Consider the following 26,274-nt stretch of genomic DNA (forward strand, 5'->3'; position numbering starts at 1 on the left):
TAGGATCAGGTGATTTACTAGCTGCACTGACAACCACTTGCTTGCTTGCTCTGAGCTGTGGAGCACTCTAATGGATGTTGTGATTGCAGCCTGGAGTTGATCTGAGACTGCTGGTCACTTAAAGCAGCAGCAGCATTTATTTTTGAAATGAGAAAAGTTAAATTTTTTTCTCTTATTTTCTTTTTTGCTTTTAAGTTTTGGATAACCACAGTAATTTCATAATTAATTTGAGTATCCTCATGAAATTTTAGAAATTGTATATTATTCCACTCATCAATTCATAAAAAAGTTAATTGGTATGATTAACCTTGAATAGAATAAAACATCGTCTCTCTGTTTCCTATTTCTAGCTTAGCATCAACATGTGTATCAACATACTCTGGTCTTGACATCAGAGCATGTGTCTTAAGATTTAAGAATTTATGTTTAAATATCCTGTGTTATCTAAGTGACATAGAATATCCTTAACATTTATAGATTTCATCAGTTTCAAACTCTTAACTATAATTTTAATATTGTAATTATGATAAATTCTTGATCTAGCAAATTGTGCTAGAAAATTGTTTTGTGTCCTTTTTTGGACTTTTGCTCTCAGTGATTTCATGGATGCAAGAATATTAAGAAATCTGAGGCGTATCATTTCCAAAGGATACTGATGAAAACATTAGTAGCCATTTTAAAGTAATGTTTAAGGATATAGCAAATTCAAAACAATATGTAGGGTAATGTAATATCAAAATTATAAAATTTAAAGTGATTAATTTTGGGGGGGACATTTCTTATTAATTTTCCATGGAATTGAAGATTTTATAAGAAGAATGGTATTAATCATGGTCTTTGGCAATTTTATTAACATGAACAACCTTTTAGGGAGCAAAACCTTCGGGCTGCCAAACATTTTAAGACTAGTTCCTCAACATTTTAGGTTAAAATATACACAATGTCTTTGTTGGTTTAGATCATAACATTTTATTTCTGTATTTAGGAGCAGAGAGGTAGATACAAAATCTTGCAAGAAGTTGTAGGGATGGGAAACTCCAAGAAACCATTCAGCTCTGGTCTGGAAACCTGTTTTTGGTACTTACAGCTAAGCCACCTGGGAAAATCATAAAGTGATTATATTTTATTAATGTTTTTGTTTTCATCTTTCATGGTTTTTGAACAACTTATTAATTACAAATGTAGAAGTATAGGATTAACTGTGTCTGTAGAATAGAATTACTGTTGTAGAAAGAAGTAAGACTCAGGTTCTAAGACCTTACCTACAATAAACTGCATTAGGAAAGCAAATGTCATCTCTTCCCTTTCCTCCTTCCCACACAACACCTCTACCTCTCTGACTAATATACATTAAAAATGTTTTGTACAGAACCAGACACATACAAATATGGACTTCTCTGTCATTCCCTATTTATGTTCTTGCCATAGGATACTCTTTCCTAACCATGTGCAAAAACAAACTAACTAAAATTAGTAATTTGCCATGATAGAATCAAGTATAACATTGTCAATATATTAGAATCAAGCCACCATGTGAAGAGGGTGTCTTTCCTTTTCTGATGTAATCAACTCCTTGGCCTTAATATTTCTTGAAAGATGAAAATATTACTGCTATTGTTCTACACATTTTCCTGAATTTATATACTTTAAAAATTAATTGAAGAAGATGGTAAAGTAATTTAAACTGGAATTTGTAATTGTTTATTATTTAATAGGCAACTTTTTATCCCCCTCCACAATCCTCCATAAAACTTCTGTGACCATTAAAAATAGGAACATAAAAATGTTAATATCATTTTGAGATTTGATCAAGGGTACATTTCCTTTATGTGAAAGTAATGCGCTATTCACAAATTAATTATTGATATGTTTCACTGGAGTGTTTGGAGTGATCTACCTTAGAGTATTGTTTATTTTTTTTGCCATGAATCGAGCAAATAGGAAGAAAGAAAATACCAGTATATGTTGATTACTTTTTTTTTAAAGAATGATTATAAAAGACGATGTTATGATTGCTCTCTAATTAGACAGTATTTCATGTAAACTAACTGAGTAGTAAACTTTGTGAAGTTCCTGCCCCAGTGGAGCTGCCTTTTCTAAAGAGCCCTGAATCAAGCATTTAAAGGCTTAGATTTAATTAGGCTCTGCCACTAATCTGCTTGATGATCTTGATCAAATTATGAATGAACATTTTAAAGTATCCTAAACAGACTTTTAAAATGACCATTAGGGAGAAATCAGTTTACCCTTACCAGTGTGAGGTAGTTACAATAGTTGTCCTGGAAGATATAGAAGTTAGAATTAAGTGGAAGGCTGAGATTTCTTAAAAGAATCAGGTTATAGATGATGTTGATGTCTCCTTTTAATCTTTCATATCTTTTGGGGGGTGCAAGGATGCATAGTTTGCAAAAAGTGCTGGTTTATATGTGTGTGTGTGTTTATGTGTGTGTGTGTGTGTGTGTGTGTGTGTGTGTTTCCTCTGCTGGGGATTGATCTCAGGGCCTAGCACATTTAGATAAGCGTTGTACCCTTGAGATATACACCCAGCTCTTGTTTTACCTTTTATATTTGGTAGTCTTTAAATAGAATAGTTATCCTAGAAATTGTCTTAGTGGTTAAAAGAACAGAGCTGGGATTAAATTCTGACATTGGTACTTGTTCATGTGACAGTGTTCTAAGACAATTTTATTAAAGTGTTTATTCAGTACCTAGCATGTTTTTAAGTAATCATTTTTCTAAAAAACGGTAGGCTATTGTTATCAAAACTCTGTGTATGTTTATTAGATAAGCTATGTGTAGTTCCCTTTGTTGCTGAGCCAAAGAGTCTTGTGGGTTGGTTGAATTAGGTGCTTTAGCAGTGCTGGTCTTGTAATAATAATTATAACATCTTTATTGAACTCTTACTTTGGACCAGGTGCTCTACTAAGCATTTCTGTGTTAATTATCGTGTTCATGAGAAAGATACTTTTAATTATTATTTTTAAAGGTGAGGACATTGAGACTTGAGAAGGTTTTGCTAGGGAATAGCAGAACCCAGTAATAAAACTTATATTTTAAAATTGCTTTTTACTCCCCAAATTGTGGGTAGACTGCTGTACTTGGTGTACTTTTCCAAGTATTTGCACTTTCAGTTAAGCTGTGACTGTAGAAATGAAGCAAAATGCTGGTCTGAAGACATACAGTTACCTAATTTTGTATTTTGAATAAGAAGTAAGTTCACTTCTTACTTAGCAGTAATTTATCTGTAATAGTTACTCATGTAAATGAAGCATGCATTTACTCTAGAGTAGTTTTTCTCAAAGTGTGGTTCATGGGTCACTTACATCTGTATCACTCAGGGTGATGGTTAAAAGTACAAATTTACATCATGATCCATTGACAGAATCACTTGAATGGGATCCTGGGTTCTTCATTTTTTAAATAAACTCCCCTCATGGTTCTTTTGTATACCAATTTGAGAACCATTGGTATTGATAATGTGTTCCTGGTTCACCTATATACACATTGTCCATCAGCTTTTCTTTCCTTAAGAATTCAAGGATAATTTTTAACAATCCTTCAGATTGTTAACATGTAGTCATGTGAACGAATAAGCAGTCTCATATACTAATGATTAAATGTGAACTAGTTATTCTGTGCTAGTGATTTTAGGAACATGTTTATGTAGTATTAAAAGTATTCATAAACCTCGACTCAGTCACCCTACCTTTAGGGATTTATCCTAAGGAAATAATCAGAGATTCACAGGAAAATTGAGGCACAGGCATGTTCATACCAGTATCAATTATAATAGTGAAAACTGGAAACAATTCAGTTTCAAACATCAGAGAAACAGTGACATTATTTATTATATTCATTTGTTTGGACTATCACCCAGCCTTAAAACATCATATTGGGAAGATTATTACATACATAATAAAATACTTATGACGGATATAAAAATCTCAAAGAAAGAAAGTAAAATTGTGATAATACTATATGCACTCAGTACACATAGAGTTAGGTTAAAACTAAAATTAAATGAAATTGTCATTTTTGTAGGCCAGAAATGGTTGAATGCCAGCATTTTCACAGCACTAGCTTTTTTTTTTTTTTTAAGTTGTAGGTGGACACAGTGCCTTTATTTTATTTTTATGTGGTGCTGAGGATTGAACTCAGTGCCTCAGGCATGCTAGGTGAGCGCTTTATCCCTGAGCCACAACTCTGGGTGCCCTGGCACCAGCTTTTAAAGTTTGTATTCATATTGTTGAGGAAAAGACCGGAAGGAAATACAACAAATTTATAAGGTAATTATCTCTGCATGGTGAGATTGTAGATAATTTAAAAATAATTCTTTGCATGTTTTTATTTTCAAATTTTCCAAGTCTTAGATTTGACCCTTGTAATGAGGCAAAATAAATTTCTAACAAAAACAGTTATTGAAAACAGTTGGAAAGCTTCTGTGACAGTCCCAAGTAAAATTTTGGTAATCTTTTAAGGAAGCATAAAAACCTATCTGTTACTCATTTTTCTTAACTTTTTTTTATTTGATAATGAGTATATTTATGTATATTGAACATATACACCTGTGTTAGACAGTTTTCTGTTGCTGTAACAATTACCTGAGGTAAACAATCTAAAAACAGGAAAGTTTATTTTGGATTCAGTTCATTGTTGATTAACCCTAGCTTTTGACCCTGTAGCAAAATAATATATCATGGCAGGGGAGTACACAGGTGGCAGGCAAAGGGAGGAGGGGCCAAGGTTCCAGTATCCCCTTGAGTGCACTTTCCAATGACTTAATTTCCTTTCTCTAGGTCCCACCTGCTGAAGGTTCCACCACCTCCCAACAGCACCACAGGCTAGCAATCAAGCTCAGTTACTTGGGAGGCTAATGCAGAAGGATCATAAATGTAAGGCCAGTCTGGAAAACTTAGCAAGAACTCAACAGAAGTCTTTTATTGCTGAGTAATATTCCATTGTATGTATGTGTATATATATATATATATGCCACAGTTTATCTTTATTCATTCATCTATTGAAGGGCATCTGGGATGGTTCCAAAGTTTAGCTATTGTGAATTGAGCTGCTTTAAACATTGATGTGGCTGTACAACTGTAGTATGCTTGTTTTAAGTCCTTTGGGTGTAGACTGAGGAGTGGGATAGCTGGGTCAAATGGTGGTTCCACTGAAAGTTTTCTAAGGAATCTCCATACTGCAGATTGGTGCAACCAATCTGGATTTACCTTGGTGATAAAGCATTTACCTTGGCTTCAAACCCCAGCCTCACCAAAAAAGAAAGGGATGGGGAGTGTGGGGGGGATGGGCCTTGAAGTAAGATATTAGTGAGGTAAAAACCTAAACCCAATACTTAATATGATCTGAGGCAAATCTGTAATAGTTTCAGTGTCTCCTTAACTCTAAAGTGAAGTTAATCGCTAGTCAGCGTTTTCGGTGAAGATTAAAACAGATAACAGGGCTGGGGTTGTGTGGTAGAGTGCTTGCCTAGCATGTGTGAGGCCCTGGCTTCGATCCTCAGCACCACATAAAAATAAACAAATAAAACAAAGGTATTGTGTCCAACTACAACTAAAAAATAAATATTAAAAAATATAGCAATATAAAACACCAAATACCTGGTATATGGTAGATTTGTCAGGACATAGTATATATTACTCTTAAACCATAATTTTAAAATTAAAATATAAAGCATACTAAGGTGGAAGGGAGATGGATACCTTCCTTTCAGATTTTCAGCATGGTAATTTTCAAACTAAATATGACATAGATTATTAATTTAAGTCTATTTAATGTTATAAATTAAATTACAACTGAGATTTAAAATAACATAATCTAAAAGGAAGATTTAAAAAATATTTATTTGTTTTAATCAGTTATACATGACAGCAGAATGCTCTTCGATTTATTGTACACAAATGGAGCACAATTTTTCACTTCTCTCGTTGTACACGAAGTAGGGTCACACCATTCGCGCACTCATACATGTTCTAGGGTAATGATGTTCTTCTCATTCCACCATCTTTCCTATCCCCATACCTACCTCCCTTGCCCAATCCAAAGTTCCTCCACTCATCCCATGCCACTACCCCACCCCGCATTATGGATTAACATTCATTTATCAGAAAACATTTGGCCTTTGACTTATTTCTCTTAGTATGATATTCTCTAACTCCATCCATCTACCTGCAAATGTATGATTTGATTCCCTTTTATTTCTAAGTAATTTTCCATTGTGTATATATACCACAGTTTCTTTGCCCATTCATCTATTGAAGGGCATCTAGATTGGTTCCACAGTTTAACTACTGTGAATTGAGCTGCTATAAATGTTGATGTGGCTGTGTAGCTGTAGTATGCTGGTTTTAAGTCCTTTATGTATAGACTGAGGAGTGGTATAGCTGGGTCAAATGGTAGTTCCATTGAAAGTTTTCTAAGGAATCTCCATCCTGCTTTCCAGATTGGTTATAGATTATATATTGGTTATATAGATTTTGCAGTCCCACCAGCAATGTATGAGTGTGCCTTTTTCCCAACATCCTCGCCAACACTTATTGTTGTTTGTATCTTATTAAGCTAATAGTTGCCATTCTCACTGAAGTGAGATGAAATCTTAGAGTAGTTTTGATTTGCATTTCTCTAATTGCTAGAGATATTGAGCATTTTTTCATATACTTGTTGACCGATTGTATATCTTCTGTGAATGATCTGCTCAGTTCCTTAAGTCCATTTATTGACTGGGTTATTTGGTTTTTTGGTATTAAGTTTTTTGAGTTCTTTATATATCTTGGAGATTAGTTCTGTATCTGATATGTGTGTGGTAAAGATTTTCTCCCATCTGTTCACTCTCTCTTCACGTTATTGATTGTTTCCTTTGCTGAGAAGAAGCTTTTTAGTTTGAATCCATCCCATTTATTGATTCTCGATTTCATTTCTTGTGCTTTAGGAGTCGTGTTAAGGAAGTCAGGTCTTAAGCTGACATGATGAAGATTGGGCCTGCTTTTTCTTCTATTAGGTACAGAGTCTCTGGTCTAATTCCTGGAATTCTTGATCCACTTTGAGTTGAGTTTTGTGCCTGGTGAGAGAGGGAGTTAATTTCATTTTGCTGCATATGGATTTCCAGTTTTCCCAGCACCACTTGTTGAAGAGGCTATCTTTTCTTCATTGTATGTTTTTGGTGCCTTTGTCTAATATGAGATAACTGTATGTGAGTTTGTCTCTGTGTCCTCTATTCTGTACCACTGGTCTACATGTCTGTTTTGGTGCCAATATCATGCTGTTTTTGTTACTATAGATTTGTAGTATAGTTTGAGGTCTGGTATTGTGATGTCTCCTGCTTCACTCTTCTTGCTAGGGATTGTTTGGCTGTTCTGGGTCTCCTATTTTTTTCAAATGAATTTCATGATTGCTTTTCTGTTTCTATGAGGCAGACCATCCAGTTATAAAGCAATATATATGTCTCTGAAAAACACCCAGATTCTGAAAATTTTAGTCCCTAAAAATAGGGACAAACCACTCAGAAGCCTGTGCACCATTGTACTGTGTGTTCTAACAAACTCAGTAACCATTCTAATAAAAATATTAATACACTTAAACATTTGCAACCAACACCAGTTAGTTCTAAGATTTATGTTTTCTCCTTTGACATTCATTTCTACTTATGATCAATTTGTCAGAATTCATCAGTTGATCCAGGATGTGGTCTTTCATTCCTCCACCCTTTAAAACATAAATACAAAGAAAATATTTTCACAGCTTCTTTATCTCTACCTGCAGCCTCATGAGGTGGTTTAAATTTGAAGCCATTAATGAGTCCCCAGTTGTCCCTTCTATAGAATTTAGTTTATTCTTTAAAATCATGATATATTGATAAGGCTGTCTTAGTGAGAAAGCTTGTCTCTTATGGCTTTAAAACATCCCTGCGCTATGAAAAATTATGGGTCAAAGTGACTTTCACACTATACTGACCACATCTTTAATGATGAACGAATGAACTAATTCACACTAAAGAAACATGTCTTCTAGGGAAATGGACTGTAGTCTCTCCCAGTCCCATTGTTTTGTTGTTGATACTTCGTGTATTGAACTGTATTTGTGTATTTTCTTGTTTATTCTTTCTGTGTTATTATTTTCAAGCATCTCTCCCATGTGAGGAGGGAAGTAATGGTTGGTGGAATGGGCTTATCAGTACTAGTCATTCCTTACACTTACATGTATAGCTTTATGTTTTATAAGCTGTATGGGTTATCTCATTTTGTTGTTGTTGATAATTATTGTGTATTACTTGTTTTGTTTTTGCAGTGCTGGAGATCATACCCAGGTCTTCTGCATGCTAGGCAAGCACTTTCCCTTTGAACTCCATCACCAGTCCAGCTTGCTGTGTATGTCAAATAGTATGGTATTCATTTAGGTGTTATCATTCCCACATAGTAAAAGAAAGGGCTTTACAATTAGGCAAACTTGTGACTAAATCAAATTTATATTAAAGAGTTGTGGCTTTGTGAGGGTTATGCTGATTATTTGGTACAATTCTTCTTTTTTTTTTTTCTTAAGCTTTTCCCCCTTATTTTTATTGGTACATTGTAATCACAATATAATAATGTAATTTGGACAGTATTATTCCTCAGTTTTTTTCTCCCCTTCTCCCTCCCCTAGTTCCTTTCCTCTACTGTACTGATCTCTCTTCCTGATAGGATTCTTTTGAAAATGTTAAGATATAATTAATACTCTCTTTACCTTTTTTTTGGTCATTATGGTATATGTACTTGATTCACTTCCTCACCTGTCTTTTCATAAGACTTTTAGGATTAATTGATTTCTGGCTGAGAAACGAAAGTAAAATCATCCCATTCCCCAGTGGATTAGAATGGAAACTGGTAATAAAATCAAGTATAACTCCAAGAGGGGACATTGAAAGAGAACCAAGCTGGGTCTATAAGGATTACACATGAAATGTTACACATATTTATGCTGTATCAAGGTTATGACCATCTTGTCACATCAAGCTGAAAATGTCACCACTATTCTGGATAGTTGAGAATATTTAATTGGGAATGTGAGCTTTCTTTTACAGAGATGATGTTGTACTGGTTTTGGTTGGTTTGGTAATTAATCTATGAAACATTTGAAAAAGAAAAAAGACAGAATTTATATAAAACACCTAGTACAATGATTTGAACACAATACATGTTCATTCATTCTTTTTTAATGATGAAAGTGAATTGTTCAAAGTGAATGGTGAGTCAAAAGTCAGATTCACTGACTACCATATTCCTGTCTTCAGTTGTATACGAAAAAAAAAAGAAACCAAACTGTACTATAGGTTCAGAAATGGAGCAATAAAGATATATACATATACTCATGAATGCACGTATACATGCAGATGCTCTTATTGATTTAAGGTTTGTACTTAGTTGATAAGTTACATTCATTCATATTCTTTTCTACTCAGATATTGATGGTGATTATGGTAAAAGATTGGTAGGGAAGCTTTCCACTTGATGGAAATTCTTGTTCTCTCATTAGACTACTGCCACTTTAGGGTGAAGGATGCTGTACTTAAGGTTATATCATCAGTCTAATTCATACCTGTTTGCAGTTTTCCAATAAATTATTTAAAAAAAAGTTTTCCTAGCTCAGTTATAGCACTCAGGCATTGGCAAATTCATTGTTTACTTTTTAAAAAGTGTGGTGTAGTATTATATACACTTACATAGTTATCTTACTTAAAAAATTTTTTAATTGTACATGGATAGAATGCCTTTATTTTATTTATTTTTATGTAGTGCTGAGGATCGAATTCAGTGCCTCATGCATTCTAGGCAAGTGCTCAGCCACTGAGCTCCAGCCCCAGCCCCAGCCCCAGCCCCAGCCCAGTTATCTTACTTTTTAATGAAATAAAAAATCTTGTATTTATATAGTAAAAGTGAGAGTCTGGTATTGTATATTTTGAATTTGATTAGCCTCTTTGACATCAGAAGAAATTCATTAAAACCCAGTGGTTGGTCAGCTGTGGCTAGTAGCCTAGTACACAAGTAAATTACTGTGTTGCATACTCGTGGAATAGTGGAATGAAGAATTGTATAAAAGTAGATGAACTACAGCTTCAAGGTATGTGTTGAATTCTCAGATTTGTTGAGTTTGTCAGACTGGGCGATTGTTATATGGCTAGCTACAGGAGCTATGAGTCTGAATATTCTACTAGTTTCTTGAATTATTAAGGCAGGCATCATAAACTTTGTCAGATTATTTCTTTCTGCTTTATTTTGATAAATTGAAACTTATTTTGATGACTCATAATGAAAATCATCATCGAAAAAGTCCAGACGACTCTGATATGCGGATTCTAATTCACAATGTGGGGGGTGGGGGAATAAAGATGCTTTGGAGTAGAACTGGGGGAGTGAAGGAAGAGGGAAGGGGCCATGGGAGTAGGAATGATAGTAGAATAAATTGGATGTTATTACCCTATGTGTATATATGATTGCATGACCTGTGTAAGTCTGCATCATGTACAACCAGAAGAGTGATATATCAAGATGCATTCTACTGTCATGTATAACTAATTAGGACAAATAAAAAAAATTGGGACTTGTTTAAAAAAAAAAAAGTCCAGGACACTGGCTCTCTTGCTCATGTTGCTGAAGGAGTTCTTATTTGATTGGCAGATTTTATCTATAATGTTTTGCTTTTATATCTATTTCCATTTTTTTTTTTAGTAAACTGCAGATTTTTAAAAATTTTTTTTAAGTTGTTGATGGACCTTTATTTTATTTATTTATATGTGGTACTGAAGATTGAACCAATGCCTCACACATGCTAGGCCAAGTGCTCTACCACTGAACTACAACCCCAGCCCCAAATGCAGATATTTTTACAAAAAATTTATACCTTGTGTATTAAGATAATACATTCTTGTAACTACTACATCCCTCAAACAGAAATTTTCTAGCTATCTCAGATACTCCTCCACATGCTTTGCTTCAATCATAACCCTTTCCTCCAAGTAACTTCAGGTTATTCTTAAGGTAATTACTTTCTGTGTTTATGATTTTTATAAGCTAAGTAAGTTCTTTTAGAATCTAGATATCATTGTTCAATCTTGATTGAACAATGATATCTAGAATAACCTGAAGTTACTTGGAAAATTTAGCTGAAATTTCCAATTTTTTTTTTTTTTTTTTTTTTGGTACTGGGGATGGAACCCAAGGGTGCTTATCTGCTGGAAAACATCTCTAGTCCTTAATATTTTGTATTTTGAGACAGGGTCTCGCTAAGTTGCTGAGGCTGGCTTTGAACTTTCGATATATTCTTGCCTTAGCCTCCTGACTCACTGGGATTACAGGCAGGTGCCCACCACACCTGGGAATCTTTAGCATTTTTAAAGAGAGTTTTTACTTTTTTTAAGTCTCTTAATCTGTGGGTGTTTCACTTTCCTTCCTTTTGTTTTTCTTAAAATTTATATTTGACATAGCTTTCAATGGTCTAGATTTGGCTGCATACTCATAATGCAGTTCAATATATGCAGTTTATCAGGCCTCTTTATATCTGGCAAATTGGCAGCTGATTCCAGAGGATTTATTAGACTTGGTTTGATCTCTTTGCCTAATGGGTGATGGCTTGCTCTATAGGAGTCACCTAGTGTCGGGTTTCTCTCCTTTTGTGATTTTAGCAGCTGTTGATACTTAGTACCTCCATCCATTAATTTATTGGAGGTTGTAAAATGATGGTGTTCTAATTTTTTTGTGTACTAATGGGAATAATTTTATAAAGAAATGCTTCCCCTTGTTTGCCATTTGATCCTTAGTGGTATAGTTCATTCAAAAAAGGTAGTGATGCTACATTATTACTCTATCATGCACTAGTTGAGATTAGACTATAACTGATAGCCAAAACCCTATAAATTTTTGCTGTTGATTAAACAACTATAATTTTATAAATTTTAGATTGGAGAAATAAAAATTTGCTAAATATATCTTGTATAGATTTTCCCAAATAATATCCAACAGTGGTTATCAAACTTAATTTTGGTACTCAAATGCTCATAAGAGATAGAGCTTATAAATGATTCTTTACTCTTGGAATTTTTACATAATAGTAAACTATGCAGCAGTGAGAATGAAAATCAACCAATTAAAGAGAACAACATAGGTCAATTTTATAGACACAATGAAACCAACAACAAACCCCCCACCCCCATAGACCAGACACTAGCGTATAAACTGTATTAGTCTATTTATATATAGTTCAGAAATAGGCAAAACTAATCTATGGTGTTGAAACTCATTGTGGTGGTCATTGTGTGTGTATATGTTGCAGGGGGGCAGACAGATGACAAGGACTAGTCTCTAGTTGCTAAAGGAGGTTCTAGAATAGCAATTCATGTTCTATTCTTTGATCTGGGTGCAGTTATTTTTTCATATATATGCTATATTTCAATAAAAAGTCAAAAGTGAACACTTATGGTTTCCAGATTTTTGTGTGTGGGGGCGCATCTTGGCTGTTCACTGAATTACTTAAGAGCATCTTATTAAAAATGTACTTTGAGATTCAGTGGTAGGGCCCAGGTTATTGCTTTTTAATGTCTTCCACCTACAATGATTTGAACATGGTCCAGGGAACATTACTTTGTGAACAAGAATTTCGGAAAAAAAAATATTTCTTTGAAATTATGACTAATGTGACAATCAGCATTTATTAATTTTAATAAAATGATATATATTAAGTACAGAATAGCTCAATAGCCTAGAGCTCTATTTTGTAACTTTTTTTTTCAAAAGCATCAGATTCTTAGGTCCTTTTTATTTTTGTCACTAAACAGGAAGTACCCTGCTTTCCACCTACTTTTTTTTTTTTTAAAGCTCAGTGGAGAATTAAAATCTTGTTCAGTTTCTCAACACTCTGCTGGGGTTGCTAAGTGTTTTACCTTTAGAAGACTGCTTAAAGAATTTCAGATTTGTGTTACAACTAAATTGCAGATTATATTGCATATATAATATTGCATATTATAGGTCTGTAGAGTCAAACCTCAAATATTAAAGCTAATAATATTAAAGATCCTAGAGTATTAAAATTAGTTATTAGGCAAATAATGCAACATTGTGAACATTAAATGAATGTCAGGCACTCAAAATTGTTTTCTTTTCTGAAATTTAAAATAAAGCTAATGTTCATTGACTTTGAAGATCATTGACCCTGACATCAATTGACTATGAATAAGAAACACCTAAGAATCTCATTAAAAAGCAGATTCTCATTAGGTAGATCAGAAGTGGGACCCAAGGTCCTGCATTTCTAACAAACTCCTGAATGATGCCAGTAACAACTGGTTGAAGACTAAATTTTGAATAACGTGTTTCTACTCTTGTGTTTGTAAACACCTTTCCTCGACTGCCATTACTGCTGAAATTAGTCTGGTACATAGATGTGACAGTATTAGCTCCCTGATTGTATAACCCCTTTGATGAGTTTTAGTCTCAAGTTCGTCGTCTTTAGCACAACACATAAAGGATTTTCAGGAGTTGGATTCTACCTGTCTTGATGCTTATCTCAGTCTAATTTCCAGCAAATCTGTATCTACCCAAACCAGACATCCCACTTATTCTAAGTCTTAATTATTTATGTTTGTAATATATTTTTTCTACTCTATCCCAACTTGCCACAAGCTGTCCTTCGCGCAGGGCTCTACGTAGCACTAAAATCCTCAGTGACTTTAATTTTTTTTCCTTCCATTTTTTTTTAAATTGATGCATTATAGTTGTACATGTTGGTAGGATTTATTGTTACAGTGACATTAGTGACACTGTGGCAGTGTGGTGATACTGTACAACTAGCTGAAGCAAGCTTGATTTTCTCTGAAGCAATGTAAATTCAACCTAAGGCTCAAAGATTTTCTATAGATAAAGCTGTAAGTAACAATGTAGCTTGAGAGAGACAGATGAATAAAAAAGAAAAAGAGGTTAAGAGGTATAGAAAATAGAGTAAAAGATCTAGTATGCCTCTCATTTGAGTTCCAAAAAGGCAGGAAAGACTGGGGAAGAATCAGTATTTCAAAAGATAATTACTATATGCATTTCCTAAACTGTTAAAATACACCTGTTATAACTGTTAGAAATAAATATGTAGTCAAACACAACATATTGTAGCTATAGAATAGTTAGGTTAAAGAAAATATTTAAAAAGAACTAGAGAGTAAAGAAAGTTAACCTAAAAAGAAACAGCAATTAGGTATTTTTTGAATTTTGCGTAGCAGTTGTGGGAGCTAGGTGACAGTGGACTATTAACTTCAGTTTGCTGTCAGCCAAATTTTAATACCCAGTGCTGCTATCTTTCAAGAAAGGGGGCAAAATAGAAACCTATTTGGGGGAAATAAAGTTGTGATATTTATATATTATTTCTAGGATGATTGATGCTTGCATTTATCATGACAGTTTGGACAGCTGCAGACCGACGCCTTAAGTAACTGCTGCCTCCTATACCAGAGATGTCAAAGAAGGATCTAACCTTCATGCTGTATTACCAAAGCCAAAGAATGATAGCATCTGTGTAAATAACAGGAATTATCTTCTTCGGAAAGCACTTCCTTTTGTATTGTGTAAATCTACTCTTAATGTTTCAGCATTATGCATTCAAAAAAGTAAGTCTCAGCCACAAACGTACAAGCTATAGTTTTTGGTTAAAAACTTTTCTGTATAATAATAACAAAGTGTTGCATCATTCAAAAATTTTAAGTATTACCCTCTATTGTAAAAAACAGCTACTTATTTTGAAAAGTCAGTTTAAAAATTTAACTTTGTTAACTTTAAAATTACCTTACAACAGAAGTCTGGAAAGATGTAGAAACATAGTTTTTGGATCTTCCCTCACCACTACCTAGAAATGAGCAACAAGACACCAAAACAAAAAACCCACTGGCAATATTTACACATGAGAGTATTTGTTCCCAGAACCCCGAAATACAACTGGGTAAGACTTGCTTGGTGTAAGTGAGGAAAAAGCAAAAGGAAGCAGTGGGGATCAGACCTGACAACAGGAGAGCTGCCCAAATACCTGGATGCTTGGCAGTTGAAACTGGTAGGTCTTCTGCCTACTTCAATGGGCCCTCAGCAGGAATTGTGAGGACAAGAATATTGTAGCCTTTGTGAACTGTCAAAACTGACCTGCCAGGGCCTTCTTTCATAATAGGGCCTCACAGTAACCAGACCTTGAGGGTAGAATAAAAATTGCACAGAATAGGGATAGAGGAAAGAGAAGGGTCAGATGAAAGTTGGGAAGAACAGAGCCAAGAAATCTCAGAAAGCAAGCTGCCCTGTTTGTTTTTAACACTGTATATAGAAGAACAAGGATTTTTGTAAAATTTGAATAACACTTTACATTATTTAGATTGACCACATCCAGAGCAAGGAAAACTCAACTCAATTTATGCTGAGACCACCCCTGGAACGCTTTTAGTTTTTGAGTACTTCATTTGCACAGGAACAGTCTACTTAAGTTCTTTGAGAAAGTCAAAAAGGATGGTGAGGAGTTTGAAGTCATGCCACGGGAGAAATGATTTAATTAATCTGGGGGCCTATGCTTGGAAAATAAACTATATGATATTAGGATTAAATTTTATTTGTGTAGCAGCCAGAGAAATAGAAACCTCAAGGAGGAAGATTTTGCCTTAGTAAAAGGAAGAACTTTGTAAATATAAAATTGATCAAAAAATACAATATGTTGCTCAGGTAGTGGAGGCTGCTGATTACTAAAGGTATTTATGTAGAGATTCCATTCTCTCATCAGAAGAACTACCATTTATGGACTGCCTGCTATATGTCTCAAGTGCTAGTAAAAGCATTTGACATATATTAAATTAGCTAAATTTGAAGTAAATTATTCATATGATATGTTCATGATCTAGTTAAGAGAACATGGGAACCTATGACCTGGCTTCCAATTCATTCCTGCCATTTTTATTTATTTATTAAGTTTTTGTTTTTGCTTTTTTGCTGTGTTGGGGATGGCATGGCATTCAGGGGCTTGCACATGTTGTGCAAATGCTCTACTACAGAGCTAGATTCCCCAGCCCTCACTTCTGCCATTTATTAGCTGTTGTGACCTTAGGTGGGGCACTTAAATCTCTAGAATCTATTCTAAAGCTGTAAAATAGGACTAAATGAAAATAACCTCTGAAGGCTTCCAGTTTAAGAGTGTATTGTATGTGTCTTCATATGGTTCCTAATTCTCCTGACTACCTAGAATGGCAGTTTTCAGACTAGTAGATTGCAAACCCCTTTACACTCTTGCAAATGATTGAGAACCCCAAAGTATTTTGTTATGTGAATTCTATCTACTGATAATTGTTGTACTAGAAATTAAAATTAAGTAAATTTTAAAATGCATGTATGATACTATCATTTACCAGAGCAGTAGCATCTTCACAAGTTGTATAGCTGTATCCACTTGGAGGAGAGTGAGAATGGATAAGCCAGAACCTTTTTGGTGTTCTGAAAGTAGGTGTGACCTCTCAGACCTTCTAGAAAATCCCAGCAACTCCTAGGAATCCCCAGCCCACACTTTAAGAACCACTAACCCTGTTCCTAATCTTTGAAAGGTTAAAGAATGGTTTTCTTGTCACCTATAAAGAGTTGAAGCTGTATTCTTTTTTATGTTTTTGGTTTGGAAGATAATTATTTAGGTAAGACTCAGTGGAGTTAAGATTTGAATTAGGAAAATCTCTAATGACTGCTGGTCTTATATCTTCTGAAAGCACACATAATTCATGATAAAGCAGCATATTTTAAAGCTTTTTAAAAATTGATAACAGAAGATTGTATAACAGCTAATAAGAAAATAGGACTACACGTTTCTGATCTGGGATTTTTTTTTTCCAGGTTTATGTTTGCACAGACCTTACCAGTTGAACATTCCTAAAATCTGAAACCTGAAGTGCTTTGAAATTCAAAACTGTTTGACTGTTGTATTGATGTACAAAATCCTTCTGATTTTGGAGCATTTGGATTTTTGATTTTTGATTTTGGGATACTCAACCTATGTGCCATACATGGCTTTTTGACATTTTAATTGCATTATCTCTTATTTAATTCTCACAGTAATTCTGTGAGATAAAGGTACCATTTTAAAATCCTCTTTTGCAGATGAAACAACTGAGATTTAAAGATGTTGAGTAATATGCCCAAGTTACATAGTTAGGTACTAATAGAAATAGTGTATGTACCTTAACTACTAAACCTGGCTCTTAACCACTAGGTTTTACAGCCTGAATTTTAGGCAGCTATTTCACCATCAATTTAACTTTGACGTCATGCAGAAATTATCTGTTCCTTAGTGTTGTTTGTTAATATTAATACTACTTATTCTAACCTATATGTAAAACTATTCGATCTGCTGGAGCCAGGAATGGTTTCTCTTTGACCACAGCACTGTGTGACTTCTACTGCTCTTAAGAGTGTTTTCAAGAGATAAGAGAGAAGTTCAGAGGATGACTACTTCAGATGTATAGTGCTTGAGAGGCAGGGTAGACACGTTCCCAGCCTCCTTTCTTCATCTGTAATATGGAATGCATATCAGAGGTTTGCCTTACAATGAAATCATTATTCATATGTACAGCTTTTAACAAGGTCTGGCACAAAGTAAGTTCAGTTAGGAAATATCTTCTGTAATATTTTGCAGTTGTGTTGAGAATTGACAGGGAAGTAAGATGATAAAGCTGGATAGATTCTTTGGGTTAAATCTATAGTTTTAATTTCATTGTTTTGCCTAAAATCTTATCATTTCAGACTGCCAAAATATTTGTAATAAAATGTAAGTATAGAGCTATATTTAAATTCATATACAGTGTTAAGAACACTTTGTAACTAGTAAGCAAGAGTGATTAGAGTGTGCATCTGAGTTTTCTGGTGGGATGCTGATACAAATTACCAAGATCCTTTATCCTAAAGTGAGTGAATTTAGACAAATCTTTTTGGATTTTGTTTTGTTTTGTTTTTACTTTCCTGAAGGAAGCCTAACATTTTTCACTTATTTATTTGTTTACTTATTTGGCCAGGACCCACAGCCACTGTCCATGGCCCTAAGAGAAGGAAAGACAATGTTTAAAGGCCTGAGAAAGAGTGGCCCCTATGTTAAATGGAGAGGCTTTTCTGTGAAAGGGGTAGTCACAGTGGTGTCCTTTTACTGTCACTTGTGCCTTTAGTTTTCTCTTGCTCTATTTCAAAGTATTCATTTACTCCATGCTGGAATGGGAGGTAGCTTAGCTTAGTGGATGGGTTCAGAAATATTTGAGTTTCAGCCATGGGACTGAACCTTACTAACTATAAGTCTTTAGGCAAGTGACCTTAATCTGACCTTGTTTACTGTTTTGTGAACTGTGAGTAATGATTTCAGAGTTCTGGATTAAATGAATATGCAGTAGGTAGCATAGTGGTGGGTGGGCGCTGTGTAAATGGTTGCTGATTAAATGAATGCGGTGGAAGCATCTTTGCTAATTTGAATATAAAAACAGCTTCATACACATAAGATTTTCTGCTCATATTTTGGTTTCTATAACTTGAATAGCTGAGTTGGTATTGTAGAAAAATGAAAACATATTTTATGGCTTTCTTCTTCTTAAAATTATTTCGAGTTAGTACTCAGATTTTGTCTAGGCAAGAGGAATAACCTCAGAATGAAGGAATCCTATCCAGAAACTTGAATATCTAAGAAATAGCTCTTTCAACAAATCTGAAAAATCAGTGGTTTTGGAGAGTAGTGACCACCATTATTGTCTTCCTATTTATTCGAATGCTGAGTTTAGTGGTTAAAATCCATCAGCAGCCCTCATTGTGATAAGGAATTCGAGTTGTGATCAACCCACAATGCTTCCTCTTAGTTTTAGGATGAGTGTACAACACAGCATTGTTTGTACTGAGAGTGAGGGTATTTTGAAGTTTGAGAGTGTTTTACAACTACTGCCTTGTTAGGTTTGTCTAGAAATACTGTTCTATAACCTGAAAAATCTAAAAAATTTCTTGTGTTAAAAATTACAGATCATTACATAAGGGATCTAGTTTACAGATTTTAATCATTATGACAGTGTTGCTTTATTTCTGCACAAATAGAGAAGATCTTTATATAAGAAAATCCTGATATTTCTTGCCATTTGAAGATAATAGTGCTCAGACTATACTTAAAATGAATGAAAAAAAAAGAACAGTTTTAAGTAGACTATTAATATTTCTGGATTTTAGATCTAATGTTTCAGAAGTTTTGATTGTTTGGATTTTCCTGGCAGAGTCAGTACCATAGTATTGCATGTGAGGACATCATTGGGTAGACATGGAACCAGACTACAATGCCATTCATTTTGCTTGGTTTCTACTGTAATTCTGTAACTTTAAGAAATTTTCTCATCCATATACCCTATAAGGGTCTTGAAAGAGTGGATGTTTTTCTCATAATTTAAGAAGTTAGATTCTTTAAGGTCACTTCTTTCTGTTTATTTTGGATGTGGACTTATACCTTTGGTCAATATTGTATCCCTAGTGCTTGGTACTGAATCAAGTTTAAATATATCTCTTTTTCAATTCAAATACATGTTTTCTGAAACCACACTGTGTGCATTGCAGTTGAACAGTGTCTTCTTCAATATGTCTGCTCTGCCTTCTTGCCAAGATTTGAATAGGAAGATGGAATGATTGTTTCAGAGGGTCTAACTGTGAATAATGATTTTCTGGCATATTCATCTAAATGAGATAATTGTTTTGCTTCATAGAGCTAGAAAAGAAATCCAAGCAGGAGCTTTTGAAATGAGTAAGAGATAAAATAAAAACAGCATTTATTTATCTGAGTTCTAATTGTATGCTTAACCAAATGAAATTGCCCACAAACCTGTAGTCATTGGCTCTTTAGGTAATGGCTTCAAATGTCTTTCTAGTGTAGTTGCTTATGTGGTCCTCTCATATTCTTTAGTCAAAATTTTCTACCTGATAGAGAACATTTCACAATGAACTGTGTGATTCTTCAATACCAGAACTGTGGATTTTGGGAAAACTATCACCTCACCTGGTGAAATGGAAAAATCAGTATTCTGGATTTTTGTCCTGTTTATCTGATATGAGCATGTCTGCTGTTAGAGTAGGGAAGTTCCTATTAATGAGGCCAGAGCAAAGAAGACAATGCCTTTTCAACATGTAACAGGCTTATAGTGGAAGAATCAAAGAAGGCAGAGAAATTTTTTTATTAATTTCAATTAACATGTAATTTTAGTTTTTTTTTTTTTTTGGTACCAGGGATTGAACTCAGGGGCACTCAACCACTGAGCCACATCCCCAGCTCTATTTTGTATTAGAGACAGGATCTCACTGAGTTGCTTAGCACCTTGCTAAGTTGCTTAGGCTGGCTTTGAACTTGTGATCCTCCTACCTCAGCCTCCCAAGCCACTGGGATTATAGGCATGCAACTCTGACATACATTTTTAAATTGCATAGAATGCACAGGTGAGTTTTGAAAAACATGTGTATATATGTACCCAGCACCTCAATCAAAATATAGATTATATCTCTAACTCTAAAATCACTCTCATGCCTAGTTTCAATCAATCCCCACTACACTTAGACAGCTACTGTTCTGATTTTTATAATTGAAATCATAGAAATTGTAGATTGGTTTTGTGGGTTTTTAAATATATAAATGGAATCATGCAGTGCTATTGTTTTTGACATCCATGTTGTTACATGTATCAGGAATTAATTTCTAAATTTTTATTATGAATATATCTAAATTTTTTGTCCATTTTTCTCTTCATGAGTATTTGAGTTGCTTTAAGTTTGGCCATCCTGAATAAAGCTTCTTGTACCAGCCTATTTGTGGACTTTTCTCCTTGGTAAATACATAGAAATGTATGTACTAATTCATAGGGTAATAGTGTTTTTATGAGATACTGCCAAATCATTTCCTAGGGTGTTGGTACCATTCACCCTGCTTCCCTAAATGATAGTTTTAGTTGCTTCCTTTTTAAAATTTTTTTTTTTTTTTAACCAGCATTGGGTAGTATTTGGTTTTAAATTTAGTAGTTTTTTATGGATGGAAAGTAGTACTGCATTGTGGTTTTAATTGGCATCTCCCTGATTGGCAATGCTATTGAACACTTTTTCATGTGTTTATAAAGCCTTCTTAAATCTTTTTTTAATCAACTGTTAGCCTAACCACTGGATTTCTTTGTGTGGATAGATGTTCTTGAGTGAAATGAAATTTGTTTAATGAAGTTCACCTTTTTTATTTGTTTCTAAAAGTATCTTTTAGAAATTCTTAAAATTTTGCCCCAAGAGAGTTTACCAGTCCCTCTACACAGATGTCTTCTGTGTCATTGTGGATACTCCAAGAAACGGATGTCAAGACAAAATTTTAATGTGTAGGGAACCCTCTGCCCCGACTCCTTTCCAGGGTTGGAGCAATCCCATTCTGATACTTTAACCATGCTCATTAGTTTGCTGGAAGAAGCCCAGAGGCAGCATGGGCAGCTGTGTTCTTTATAGCAGGTGAGGTTGAAGGGATATATGAATTGAGTACATACTGTGGCCACCACACCCATTTTATCCCACTCAGACCTCAACACTATTTTTTCCATGTGGACATCTTTCTTTTTTTTTTAATGTTTATTTTTTAGCTTTAGTTGGACACAATATCTTTATTTTACATTTATGAGGTGCTGAGGATTGAACCCAGTGCCTCGTGCATGCGAGGCGAGCGCTCTACCACTGAGCCACAGCCACAGCCCCTGGACATCTTTCTTATCCTGCCCATGTTTAATATTCTACCCCACCCAGATGAATGTTCTTACTCTGTTTTGTCTGCGCCCTCCTGGGCTTCTCCACTGTATGCATCATTCCTTATTCTTCTCAAAGTCAGACTTCCGAATACTTACTTTCTGTCCCCCACATAAGCTGTCTTCACTATTTTTGTAGACTGACTCCCCAGTTTTGGACCACCATCCTTTCTCACACACATTTTCCTAACTTGCTTTAGGACTAAATTATTGCAGGAGGAAAAGACATTCAAGTTTCTTTTATCTGCAACTGGCTAGAATATGGTTCCATTCATTGACATAGAGAAAATAGGAGTAGCTGAGAACAAATTTTGGACCTCAGGGGTATGTATGTGGGATGTCAGGGTAGAAGTTTGGGGTTCCAACCAGAGTAACTTCATTAAACTGAATGACTCAGCAGAGGAGTCTAACTGGAGATTGTCAAATGAGTGATTATTTTCTATGTGACAGTTGAAATCCTGGGTTTCAAAGAAACTGCAGGGAAGGAATAAGCTAGCAGTGAAGAGCAACCACTGGGCTACCTGAGGGAGATAGTATGGATAATGCCAAGGGAAATTGAGGGACTGGAGACTTGTAAAGACAAAGGGAGTGAGTGTCTCACAGTGTAAAAATTACAAAAACAAAACAAAACAAAACAGTAAAAGAGCCACTGGATTTAACTATCAATTTAAAATTGAGTTATAATGAAATAAGTCCAGATTATATGGCTAAAACAAAATATGAATATAGGTTAAGTAACATATAATGTAGATGTTGTCACTGAGAAATAATCTTTTTCAGTAAAGATATATTTGCTTGACTAGGTGAGTGGATTTAAATTATTCAGTTCAGATCCCTAAAACTCTGAATTGATTGCTACTTAAATGATGATGTTCCCAGTAATGCCCATTTTATTTTGATTTTGTTAATATATATCACTGAGAATGAGTCTATTTTGCAGTCCCTGATTTTTACCTTAATGTTGTATGTTTGATTTCCTTGTTAAGTACAATATAAAAATAAGAAACCAGAATTATTCAAAAAATGATAATTATATTTGGAGTATTATCTTTCTTTCTTTCTTTTTTTTTTTTTTTTTTTTGTACAGGGATCGAACCCAGGGGCACATAACTTCATCCCCAGCCCTTTTCATTTTTTATTTGGAGACAGGGTCTCGCTAAGTTGCTGAAGCTGGCTTTGAATTTGTGATCCTCCTGCCTCAGCCTCCTGAGCTGCTGGGCTTACAGGCATGAATCACTGCGCCTGGCTGGAGTATTGATCTTTTTGGTTACCTGATTGTTCCTAGGCCTTTTAATTTTTATTTTGAGATAGTGTCTTACTCAGTTGCTTAGTGCCTTGCTAGGTTGCTGAGGTTGACTTTGAACTTGCCATCCTTCTGCCTCAGCCTCCTGAGCTCTGAGATTATAGGCATGCACCATCGTGCCTGGCACCTAATTGTTTTTGGTACTGGGGATTGAATTCTGGAGCATTCGACTACTGAGCCACATCCCCAGCCCTTTTTATTTGGAGACAGGCTCTCACTGAGTTGCTTAGAGGCTTGCTTTTGCTGAAGCTGGCTTTGAACTTGCTTTCCTCTTGCCTCAGCTTCCCAAGCCACTAAGATTACAGGCCCATGCCCAGCTGGCACCTAATTGTTTTTAATTGCCTGTGCTAAAAACAAGAAACTTGATAAAGTAGAAAAATGATTTTTATGACTTAGAAGATTATTTATAAATTAATGGTAAGGTATTAGGATTTATACCCTAATTAGTTTCAAAGGTACCATAAGTGACTTGTTGAACACAGAGTACAACTTTTTCCCTCACTGCAGTGCTGGCGATGGAACCCAGGGTCTGGCATGTAATTGGTAAGCAAGTGCTCTACTGCTGATGACATCCTCAGCCTCCGGATTACAACTTTTAAAAGTGTGTTTTAAATAATTGATATTGTGTTTGTGACGAGGCTTGAATTTCTTTGGTGAAGAAGACATTCTCAGTGTAATGCTGGCTTAATAAGTTTTAAATAATTATTTACTCATGAAACTAATGTTTTGAGTATAGATTGAGTTGGATATTTTTTGTGAGTGTTAATGATAACTGTCAAAAAATGAGTCTCTTTCCTGAGGGAGCTTAAATTCTAGTAGTGGAAGGCAGATAATACATAAATAAATGGGTGGATAGATAGTATGGACTCTTTAAACCACACGTACTGTTTTAGTGCTTTTATATACTTAGAACTATAGGGAAGAATAAAGCAGGGCAAGGGGAAAAGGAAACATGGTGGTGGAGATGTAGTTTTTTAAAAAAATATTTTTTAGATGTATAGACCTTTATTTTATTCATTAACTTATATGTGGTGCTGAGAATCAAACCCAGTGCCTCACACATGTTAGGCAAGCACTCTACCACTGAGCCACAGCCTCAGCTGAAAGATGTAGTTTTAAATGGGATAGTTAGGGAACATGGCATTGACAGGGGACCTCTCAGCAGGGTTAGGAAATGGAAAGAACCATGCATATACATGGGGGAGAGCATTCAGACAGAAATAACCAGAGCACGTGCTGTCAGGTTGCAACATACTTTGCTCTTTGGAAGAGAACAAGGACAGAAAGGGTGGAGCAAAGTGAGAAGGAGAAAGTAGGACAATAGGCGCTGAGAGTGTTGGGACACATGTAGGTTATTTATAGGATCCACAGGTGACTGTAAAACATTGCTTTTTCTTGGTGGATTTTGAGCAGTGGAGTGATAAGATATGACTTACTTTAAATCTGTTTCAGGTACTTAACTGCTAATTAGCTTGACCATAATAATCAATCCACAAATTATTAATTTAGGGTATAGAAAGTTCAAAATGAAGAGGGAGTGTGGGATGACAGGAAGTGGCACTCCTGGTCAGTAGGAAGTGTCTTTTAGGATTCAGTGAAATTCCCAAATTGTTTGAGTTATGTAACTCCAAACTTTTGAGCTTTTCTTCCTGATGATTGTACAGTTTGGCTTATTTTCTTGTCACCTGTGTTCTAAAGATTCTTAACTGCCTTTGTAGCTCAAATCTAATGTATCATACTTGCTGTGTGACTTCTGAAAGTGCTAATGTTGCACTGTTATTTGGATGCCTTAATAATTTACTTAAATCATTCCCTGTTTTGTTAGTATACGCAGTATTCCTAACGTCTGCTGTGATTTCAGAGTTAGCCTTTGTCTTGGAATTTTTCTTGAGGTTCATGACTCTAGTTTGGTTGAAGACAGGCTTTCAGAGCTTCATGTTTGCTCATGTACTATGCTCACATTTATTCCATAAACATCCTAAAATAAACAGTTCAAATATTGTGAGAGAAAGATCTTCTGAAAAACAAGGCTCATGAGAAACTAGTTGCAGAGTTCATCATACACACACACACACACCGTCTGAAGTGTCACTAAATCAACAAGGAATAGTGGCTATAAGTTACCCTGCATTTTTAGGACTTTTGGAGAGTCATAGAGTAGGTCTTGTTTCTCGCTATAACCTTATTTTTAAATTTTATTGAAGAACAAAATTTTAATAATACTTCTCTTTTGTCTGGAAGGAAGCTGACCATAAGCATCTTTTTTTAGGCATTTTGAGGTCAGAACCTCTTTCGATCTCCCAGTACTGTTAAAGACACTTACACAAGAAGAAATAATGTACCTTTGCCTTTTCTTTCTCTACTTATTGTTCTATGTAAAGTCCAACTTTATTTTATTTGAGCTATCTGAACTTTTATTTTAAAAGTTTAGTGATGAATATCTGTGTTGAAGCTTTTAATTCTCTGATCATTTGTCTTTTGTTAGATTAGCAGACTGTAACAATAGGTGACATTGGTGTCAGAGTGCTGTGTGACTCTTGCATTGCAAGCAGTGCTCCATCTAGAGGATTTGGATGAAGTATTACAGTCCACCCTAATTATCCACAAATTTGCAAATATTATAAATTTATAAAATTATAAATAAATTTATAACATTCAAATAAATAGTTGTAGCACCTTCACAGTCATTTATGGACATGTACACGTCAGAACATTTGATCAAACTGACATGCATATTTCCAACAAGGAAAGAGGTCAGGAGGATGCTGCTCTGCCTCCTTGTTTCAGCTCTCATACTATGAACAGTGTCCTTTCCATGGTCTGTAGTAGTACATTTTCTCTGCTATTTGTGTTTTTTGTTGGTGATTGTGTTGCTTAAAATGACCCCCAGGGCTGGGGCTAGGGCTCAGCAATAGTGAACCTGCCTGGCATGTGTGAGGCACTGGGTTCAATTCTCAGCATTGCATATAAATAAATAAAATAAAGGTCTATCAATAATAAAAACATTTTGGAAAAAAAATGATCCCCAGGCATACTGCTGAATTACTGCTTAATGAGCTAAGGCTCAAGAAGTCTGTGATGTGTACCTTATGGAGAAAATAATGTGTGTTAGGTAAACTTCATTTAGGCATGAGTTATAATGCCATTGAATGTGAGTTCAATGCTAATGAGT

General features: G+C 34.9%; 1 protein-coding gene and 1 pseudogene across 6 annotated transcripts in view; both read left to right on the top strand.

Annotated features, from left to right (window-relative positions):
* Fbxw7 (F-box and WD repeat domain containing 7) overlaps window positions 1-26,274 on the top strand; it is a 185,917-nt gene that overhangs the window by 73,269 nt on the left and 86,374 nt on the right. The window contains exon 3 of one of the 6 annotated variants that reach the window (XM_071614609.1): window positions 4,797-4,892. The exons of the other annotated variants lie outside the window; for them this stretch is intronic. The gene's annotated coding sequence lies outside the window, so the exon portion shown is untranslated. The remainder of the gene's footprint in view (window positions 1-4,796; window positions 4,893-26,274) is intronic. 6 annotated transcript variants of the gene reach the window in all.
* LOC114085420 (large ribosomal subunit protein eL39-like) lies at window positions 8,750-8,935 on the top strand (annotated as a pseudogene).

The sequence above is a fragment of the Marmota flaviventris genome, chromosome 7 (genome assembly GCF_047511675.1).
Source record: "Marmota flaviventris isolate mMarFla1 chromosome 7, mMarFla1.hap1, whole genome shotgun sequence".
Taxonomy (NCBI): Eukaryota; Metazoa; Chordata; class Mammalia; order Rodentia; family Sciuridae; genus Marmota; species Marmota flaviventris.